This window comes from Pseudophryne corroboree, chromosome 7 (assembly GCF_028390025.1).
Source record: "Pseudophryne corroboree isolate aPseCor3 chromosome 7, aPseCor3.hap2, whole genome shotgun sequence".
NCBI classification, from domain to species: Eukaryota; Metazoa; Chordata; class Amphibia; order Anura; family Myobatrachidae; genus Pseudophryne; species Pseudophryne corroboree.
Window position 1 is genome coordinate 144,709,693 of NC_086450.1, and position 8,408 is coordinate 144,718,100.

Here is an 8,408-nt window from a genome sequence, read left to right on the forward strand (position 1 = left end):
GTCCACAACCCCCCTGGAGGGAGAATAGATACGCGCGCCACCGTGCCCACAGCGTAAAAAGAACCAAAAAAAGAAATTTAAATCGTCTGAGGAGAAACGTAAACCTGCCAATATGCCATTTACGACACGGAGTGGCAAGGAACGGCTGAGGCTTTGGCCTATGTTCATGGCTAGTGGTGCAGCTTCACATGACGATGGAAGCCCTCATCCTCCAGCTAGAAAAATGAAAAGAGTTAAGCTGGAAAGAGCACAGAAAAGAACTATGCGTTCTGAGATGGTATCACAAATCCCCAAGGAGAGTCCAAGTGTGTCGGCAGTTGCGATGCCTAACCTTCCCAACACTGGACGGGAAGAGGTGGCCCTTCCACCATTTGCACGCCCCCTGCAAGTGCTGGAAGGAGCACCCTGATAAAGCTAGATATTTATCTTATATAAAACCCTTTGTGAGGTCTAAGAACACTGTACGCTATTCACGTATGGAGTACCGTAAGGGTACGCTCGTTGCGTAGCAATCGCTTAGCCGTAGTCGAGACGCTCAAGCGTCACGTTCGCTCACGGCCAAGAGATCACAGGCAGGCACGCTATTGGCTGCCGTCTAACGTAATGATTCGCTATAGCGTAGCGGACGCTCCGGACCACGAGGAGATCACCAGCGGCGCTGACGCTCACAATGTTAAACCTTTATATCTAAACCATAAACAGTATATTATGCAGTAAAACCTTAGTGTAGAAATAGGGTGTAGATGCAACCTAGTGTAACCTTATTAACCCAAATGCTGTTCGAGCGTCACCGACGCTCTGAGAATACTAAACACTATAAGAAATACACAGATACCTGGGCTTAGGGTCCAACGCCTAATAAATATATATTATGAATGATATACTTGCAAAAGAATTAACACAATACAAGTCATACACTACAATATAACATAGACTACCTAACCAGATAACTACACAGGAAATACAATACAATACAATTACGTTTTAAGGGAAAATATGAGAGAAAGAGGAGAAGAGAGAGAGAGAGAGAGATGGCCCACAATAACTGTTAGAACAATATGGTTGCGGAGAAACACTTACGCACAAGGGGAAACGATCGCATGCGCCTCTGGACATCCAGCTCCCGATCTTCAGCAATGATAACCGTTGAAGAGTGAGAGCTGGATGTGATCGGCTTGTCTATTTATGCCCCACACACAATACAATTCAATGGTCCCTACAATCTCATTGTTCATTGGACACAGGAATTCGGCTTCGCATTATAACAAAAGGTCATAGGTTGATTCATACAGGTGGGCTGTGACGATTTCCAACAGCTCAGGTGGGTGGGATACTGGGTTTCCCGCCGCATGGCTAAGTAAGAGCAAATAATAGTAAATGGACATAAACTTCTTATGTCCATAACTATTCGCACGAGCGATTAATCCGCTCCAAACCAACACCGGAATATTGCTAATTAAATACTCTTCCGATGGGTACTAAACACCACTGTATGACTCCTGTTAGAACCTTCGTACAATACAAAGAGGGATCCCTCTGTCCAGGAACATGCTATATTAACTAAACTTTCAGAATCTATCAAAGGGACCATGATCTACAAAATACATTATATAGTTAAAATATATAACGATTGAGTCGCACGCTACGATCACATAAACTCTACCGTAAATACGCATACCGTGCGCCTGCGGGTGCCCGCGACTGTGAGTATGCGCACGTACGGGAGAGTGTACGCATGCGCAGCACGGACCTGTGTGAGGTGCAAATATGGTAGTGTGCATAGAGATATTTTTCTGACTTTGACAGTCCACCCTTTGGCAGTCAACAATAACTGCCACCTTCTAAAACATTTCAAAAAGAGAAAAATATATGTCAGGGGTTAATACATTTCCATGGTTGGGTAAGGGAGGAGAGTGGAGAAGGTGTGCAGAGGGTATGACCTAGTGAGATAGTAGAAGCATGTGTGTATGAATCCATGTTTGGGGGGGTCATGTATCATCGTGCCGTACGTGTTGTACATCAAGCTTCGAGGCATTGCGAAGTATACATTTGAATTCCTTCTTATCCCGTGGTACGGGTCTGTGGATGGGCTGTCAAACTTTACCGAGCTCTTTTCGGCTTTGGTTGTAAAAAAAATGGGGGAGCACATTTTAGTTGATGATACATGAATGGGGGAGATATGTGATTGCTGATATCTGTGCCTGTATTCCCTATCGACTATGTGTGTCATTACCTGAGGGTTGTAGAAATGAAGAAAAGACATAATTACGGTAAATGCGGTGGTATTCTATGTCAGGTAAATGTACATTCGTCGATTGAGGTCTTGTTTGGTGTCTGTTGAATGCAGTCTTCTTTGTGCTTTTGCCCATAAGGTGCGAGCAAAAGCTTTGTCAATGTCCATAGATTTACAAAAGTGTTGGGCTAGCGTACTTTTAAAATTTCTAGGGAAACTGGGGATCTATGGCAAAGTTCATCAAAAATCTGTGTATCAGGTTGTCAAAACTTCTTCTTTAATCCATCTGTTGTCTGTATATCGGCTCATCAAATTCCTCGTCCAAGTGGGTCTTTTTACCTTGGAGAAAACGGAAAAACAGGTGAAAGAAACGGACCGTAGAAATCGCATTTTCATCACATCATTGTTTCTACATTTGGGTCATAAACCAAATCCATTGGAATTACAGTTTCCTCACTCCTTAAACTCATCACCCTGGTACTTCGTTTACACTTCGTTAAAGCCTGACCGCATCTAAATATCAAGCCAATCGTTATGATAACACCTAAGATACATAGGAGAAACTTCCCAACATCCATTATGACTCCTTGAGCCCAGTCTCCTAAACCAGAGAACCAATTTCGCGGGTTCAACCATGACACCCAACCAGTCAGCTCATTACCTACAGCAGCAAGAGTGAGATTGTGTCTCCTGCGAAATTCCCACTTCAGTTGGAGAATATCGTCCATCTTTTGGTCTATGACCTCGACCGGGTCCTCGGTGCTATTCGTAATATATGTGCAACATTTCACGCCGTATTGTGTTGCCAGTGTGACACAATATCCGCCTGTCACTGCTGTGAGGTAATTAAGAACCATTCTATGCTGTACCAGTTCTGTTTTATAAGCTTGAAGTTCTCTTCCAGTATACCTAAACGTGTCATCATACATTTCAGTGATATTATCTAACAAATTTGCAAGCGCAGATATGTATTTATAATTCAACACTCCTCTGGCGGTGCGAGTGATGTCTAACGCGATTAGAAACTGAATCCCGGTGGATTCATGGATCATGTCAGAGGCCGGATGCTCTGTTCTTTCTATCAGGTGCCGTTTAACTACGTGCTCGTAATGGGTGTGAGTATAAGGAGTTTGGGCAACACGGTGTATGTCTTTCATTTTGTCATGTGATACAGTCATTACTTCAGGCAGTACTTTTCCAATATAACACAATCCTTCAGAGTTTGGGGCAAGCCACTTATACGCCTTTCTCCCGCATATGAAATATGCATCATCGGGGAGAACATATGGGACGGAGTAGGACATAACCATATTACACACCTTCCATGTGAAATCTCCTAACCCTAATTCTTCCATCTGCTTAGTACACGTATCAGGTTGTACGATATGTGCACAGTATCCTGGTGATACCTCTCCAACTCTCGTAATCCTATTTCCTAAGGTATACCTATATCGGAAAGATTTTCCTCTACTGGCTATGTGGCGTATAAGCTCTGTATCTGTAGGCATTCTATCTGCTCTATGCGAAAAGGTCATGGTTTGATTACTCCATGACACTTCCCAATTTCCCGGCTTTCGGGGATTGGAGATGTTAAAACATAATAGGGACCTATCCACATGGTATTGGTGGAGCTTCAAACTAGGAGGGCTGGAGATATTAAACCTCCTGTCCACCGGTCTCCCACCACTTAACTCAAGTACCTCCCCTAACGTTAAAGGAAATGGTACTAGCCCTGATTTGCTATGACCTTGAGGTACTTGAGAGCATACCCAACAATCTGTTTTATTTAACACACTACCCACTAAGGAGTGATAGTCACTCAATGGATGCCGGTCCATATGGATATTAAAACTGGATTGGCATTTCTTTATGCACCCATCCTCAATGACATTGTTACAGAGCCGACAGATACAGTTTTCTTCAGCTAACAATCCTTCACAATTCCTTCTATGGTCAATGCTATCGGATCGTTTTCTGATACTCGCCTTTACTTGTTGGTTAAGTTGTTCTTGGAAAATTACGCCTCCATCTTTATCATCAGAACCCATTCCAGAACCTCTCTCGACCTCCATGGTACTCTCGCCGGAACAGACTGCTCTGGTCAACATCATGGTCAACAGGAAAATCCGGATCACAGTCTCTTGGGGCAAGTCCATCTTGTAGGAGGAAACGGAGAAGAATGAGAAGGGGGAAAAAATAATTTGAGGGAGAGGGGATGGGAAGTTGGAGAAAAACAATAAAAGGGAACAGGGGATCGACAACTGCTTTTGGTCTTGTGATTTTCAATGCTCAGGTGCCGCCTCAATCCTCCTGGAACAGACACTCCAGTGATACAACCTCTACCGTCTGTTCCTTATCACGGGACCTCTCTGGATCAGCAACCTTCTTACAGTGGGACGAATGAACCCAAGTCTCTCTCTCAGCAACCTTCAATGCTGTAGTGCTAATCAATAAGACCTGGTATGGTCCTTCCCATCTGTCAATAAGGCAACCTGAGCGTAGAAAATTCCGTATCATTATATAATCCCCAGGTTCAATGTCATGACAATTACTATCTGGTAAATCAGGAATCACTAACTTCAGATTATCATTTTGATTCCTTAACTGTTTACTCATGTTAATCAAGTATTTTACAGTCACTTCATTGTTACACTTCAAATCATCCTGAGGGTTAATCATAACATGCGGTTGTCGACCAAACAAGATTTCAAAGGGAGACAGATTAAGAGGGGACCTGGGAGTGGTTCTGATGCTGTACAGTACAATGGGTAAAGCTTCTGGCCATGTCAATCCTGTCTCTGCCATCACTTTACTCAGTTTATTTTTAATAGTGCTGTTCACTCTTTCCACTTTCGCACTCGCCTGTGGACGGTATGGAGTGTGCAGCTTGCTATCAATTCCCATCAATTTACACATTCCTTGAAAGACATCACCTGTAAAATGGGTACCCCTATCACTTTCGATAATTCTAGGGATACCATATCTACATACAAATTCCTGCACAATTTTCTTAGTAGTAAACATAGCGGTATTTGTGGCCGCCGGAAATGCTTCGACCCAATTTGAGAAAACATCTATACAAACAAGTACATATTTCAAATTTCGACAAGGGGGTAATTGAATAAAGTCAATCTGTATTACCTGGAAAGGGCCGCCGGCAGGTGGGATATGAGATGGTTCTGTAGGTATTGCCTTTCCGATGTTCTTTCTCAAACAGGTAAGGCATGACATTGCTCTTTTACTCGCATGAGATGAAAATCCTGGGGCACACCAATATGCTCTTACCAACTTGCACATCCCTTCCTTGCCCAGATGAGTCAGCCCGTGAGCTGCCTCAGCTAAACATGGAAGGTATGCTCTGGGGGCCACTGGTTTACCGTGTCCATCCGTCCAGAGTCCTGAGGACTCCTGGCCATATCCTTTTGCCTTCCAGACTGCCTTTTCCTGTGTGGAACACAAATTTTGCATCTCACACAACTTCTGTGTGTTGATGGTATTAAATACCATCAGTTGTGTGGTATCTGTCTGTCTGGGGGTACCAGCTGCTAACTTAGCAGCTTCGTCTGCTCGGCTGTTACCAAGTGATACTGGGTCTTGGCTATATGTGTGTGCTTTACATTTGATAACAGCCACTCTGTCGGGTTCCTGTATCGCTGTTAGAAGCCTTTTTATGTGAGCTGCATGCGCTACCGGTGTACCAGCTGCTGTCATGAAGTTTCTGAGGCGCCATAGGGCTCCGAAATCATGGACTACCCCGAATGCGTATCTAGAGTCGGTGTAGATATTGGCTGATTTGCCCTTAGCCAATTCACATGCTCTGGTTAGGGCGACCAGTTCAGCAACCTGGGCTGAGTGAGGTGGGCCTAGCGGTTCCGCTTCTATGGTGCCTTGGTCATCTACGACTGCGTATCCAGTACACAAGTCTCCCGAGTCTGACTGTCTATGACAACTACCGTCCGTGTAGAACGTAAGCTCTACATCTTCCAGTGGGTTGTCACTGATGTCAGGCCTTGCGGTAAAATTTTGGGTCAAATATTCCATACAATCATGTGTGTCTTCCTTTGTATTAAATCCTCCTTCCCCACCACTCTCATCCTCCACCCTTTGTGCCTGTCCAGGCACACCTGGGAGATATGTTGCAGGATTTAATGCACTGCATCTCCTTATGGTGATGTTTACGGGGGCCATTAGTGCCAATTCCCATCTTGTAAACCGCGCTGATGAGACGTGCCTGGTTTGGGCAGAATTCAGCAAGGCTGACACTGCATGTCGTGTATGAATTGTGAGGTTGTGACCTAGCACGACATCTTCGCTTTTCGTTACTAGCAATGCTATCGCAGCAACGCTTCGCAAGCATGTGGGGAGGGATCGCGCTACCGTGTCTAGCTGAGCGCTGTAATAGGCTACCGGCCTGCTGGCATCGCCGTGCTTTTGGGTTAGTATGCCTGCCGCGCAACCAGCACTTTCTGTTCCGTATAGTTCAAAGGGTTTCCCATAGTCTGGCATACCTAATGCTGGTGCCTGCGTTAGGCACTGTTTAAGTCTCTCAAATGCTGTCTCAGACTCGTCTGTATGCGAAATCCGATCAGGTTTGTTTGAGGAGACCATCTCCTGCAAGGGTAACGCTAGAATGGAAAACCCTGGGATCCAATTACGGCAATACCCACACATTCCTAAAAACGTTCTGATCTGTTGCTGGGTTTGTGGCAGAGTCATGTCTCTAATTGCTTGAATTCTATCAGCGGTCAGGTGTCTCAGTCCTTGTGTTAGACAGTGTCCCAAATATTTTACCTTAGTTTGGCATAATTGCAACTTGTCTTTGGAAACCTTGTGTCCTGTGTCTGAAAGATGAAACAGGAGCTGTTTCGTATCCTTCAGGGATGCTTCCAATGAATCAGAACACAGTAGTAGATCATCCACGTACTGTATTAATACTGATCCACTCTCTGGTTGGAAAGACTGTAAACAATCATGCAAAGCCTGGGAAAATATACTTGGACTATCTATGAATCCTTGTGGTAATCGAGTCCATGTGTATTGGACTCCTCTGTATGTAAATGCAAACAAATATTGGCTGTCAGGGTGCAGAGGTACCGAAAAGAAAGCGGAGCAGAGGTCAATAACAGTGAAAAATTTCGCAGTGGGAGGGATTTGCATTAGGATGACAGCTGGATTTGGCACTACGGGGAACTGACTCTCAACTATTTTGTTAATCCCCCTTAGATCCTGCACTAGCCGGTAACCCCTCCCCCCACTCTTTTTCACAGGGAAGATGGGACTATTGGCAGTGCTGGACGTTCTTACCAGAATGCCCTGTTGTAGCAAGCGCTCTATTACTGGGTAAACTCCTAACTCCACCTCTGGCTTCAGAGGGTACTGTGGGATTTTTGGAGCTATCCTACCATCTTTTACTTGTACAACTACCGGAGCTACGTTTGCCATTAATCCAGTGTCCTGTCCATCTTTAGTCCAAAGTGACTCTGGTATCTGAGATGTCATTTCTTCTACTTGGGAGGGAGTCCTATTTGTCATAATGGTATGTGACATTAATTTTGATGGGGAGTCTAACATGTCTCGCACTTCCTGAGCGTGATTCTCAGGTATGTCCAAGAATACACCTTCAGGAGTACAATAAATGACGCACCCCATTTTACACAGTAAGTCTCTTCCCAGGAGATTAGTCGGTGCCGATGCAGCCAGCAAAAAGGAATGCTTGGTATGTAAAGGCCCTATTGTAATCTCGGCTGGTTTGCTAACAGGGTAATGCAGGACTACTCCTGTTACTCCCATGGCTGGAATTGTCCTACCAGTGGTTCTCATGCCCACTGTCGAATTTATCACTGATTTGGCCGCCCCCGTATCTACAAGAAAGTTTAATGATTTACCAGCTACATTGATTGCAATTTCTGGTTCACTCCCAAGACTTGCAATCAATTTTACTGGCTGCAGATTACAGGTATGGCCACACCCCTATTGGGTATGGTGACCTCCCTGAATCCCGCTGGCAGCAACTACTTGTGATGGAGTTAGCTGGGAACTACCAGAGGCGTGCCAGTCTCTGTTCAGGGGATATCTTTTTGTTTCCCCTGCATGTGGCTCATAACTCCGTTTCTGCGGACCCTGATCCCAATGTCGTGTGTCGTGTCGTTGTCTAGGGGGTTGATAAGATTTTTGT